The sequence below is a fragment of the Cicer arietinum genome, chromosome 7 (genome assembly GCF_000331145.2).
Source record: "Cicer arietinum cultivar CDC Frontier isolate Library 1 chromosome 7, Cicar.CDCFrontier_v2.0, whole genome shotgun sequence".
Taxonomy (NCBI): Eukaryota; Viridiplantae; Streptophyta; class Magnoliopsida; order Fabales; family Fabaceae; genus Cicer; species Cicer arietinum.
The window spans coordinates 42,915,815-42,917,554 of NC_021166.2; positions in this window are offsets into that span (position 1 = coordinate 42,915,815).

Consider the following 1,740-nt stretch of genomic DNA (forward strand, 5'->3'; position numbering starts at 1 on the left):
ATATATATATATATATATATATATATATATTATGGTATAAGGGCTCTTATAGTTGGGAGTCACTTGGCATGCTAGTCCTTATAGACATGATAGAAAATCACTTCAATTTTTTTTTAGACATTTGTCTAATATATACATCACAATTATGCTGATTTTTATTACCATTAATCCATTTCTTTTCACTCAATTATATTCAATTTTTTTTAATTCTTTTTATGTTTTTTATTGGGTGTAGATTACAAAAGATAAGAAAATAATTGTAAATTGATCACAATTATGCTGATTTTTATTCCCATTAATTCATTTACTTTTTTATTTTTTTTTATTTAGTTATATTCGTTTTTTTATCTTTCTATGTTTTTTTGGTGTGTAGGTTACAAAATACAAAGAAATAATTGTTAATTGATCACTATTATACTGATTTTTATTACCATTAATTCATTTCTTTCGGGTTTTTTCATTCAATTATATACTTTTTTTTTTTATGTTTTAGAAAGGAGTGAAATGTCTGAATAGAAGTAAGAGGAAAATAGAGAAAATCGGAAATCAAAAACACTCGTGATTGGGTAAAATTTATAGTCTTAATTATTTATTTTTATTATCATATTTTTTGCATTTATTTTTATTTTTTATATATTTATTTTTATTTTTTATATATTTATTTTAAGGGAATAAAAAGTCTAAAAATAGAATTTTTTATTATTGATGGAACATGAAGCAAATCATTCAAAGTTAGGGTAACTTTAGGGTGTAGTGTACCAATTGAAATGATAGACACACCTTATCCATTTCCCATGTGAACTTGGGAGAAGCCTCCATAAGGTTGAACTTGAGATGTATTAGAGATATCATAAGTCAGGTGATGAGTTGCACCCGTGTGGGGAACCATGGTTCAAGGAGATAAATGCCATGAGAACTTGTAGGTGGTTTTGTAGTGATATGCGGTTATAGACGAGTCAAAATTAATAAATAACTTAGAATATATTAAACTTAGAATATATTAACAAGGCAAGTAACTTTGATCGTCTCACATGGATTTCAAATATAATGATAAGGAAAATAAAAAATGTGAAAAAATAATATAAAAAAAAATTTTGAAAAAAAAAACCGATTAAGTAATTATAGAGAATTATCAATTAATTGAAACAACCAAACCATTAGTTTTAGGAGTTCTTCATCGGGACTCTATCACAAATTATAAATAAACATTTGTTCTATGTTTCTATTATTGTTTGATCATAAAACTAACCAAGCAAGCATCAATTAAATGTATCTGAATTCCTACTAGATCAAGCATCACCTTGTTCAATTAATCATGATAGTAAACAAATGTCGCAAAACATGATTAATATCATAACCGAATTCAACAAGACATATAGCTAAGCGTTACATATTCTATCAACTCTTATTCGAACTAAACTAAAACAAACGCTCAATCTATTTCGAATAATCTTAGTGAAAATTATAAATCAAAATCAGCTCAATTAAGCTTCACACCATAAATCGAATTCAAAAACAAAGATCATGCAGAGATGAGAAATTGATCGAAAAAGATATAAAAACATAAAAAATTAAAAATTAAAAAAAAATTGCATTATGAATCGAACATCAATAATCTAACAAAGTATCTTTAACCAATGAATTGATATAGAAACTTATAGCTACCACATAATTCAGAAAATGAAAAAATTGTATGATAGTAGTAAGGTATGTGGCAAAGTGCTTCAAAATCCTATTTAC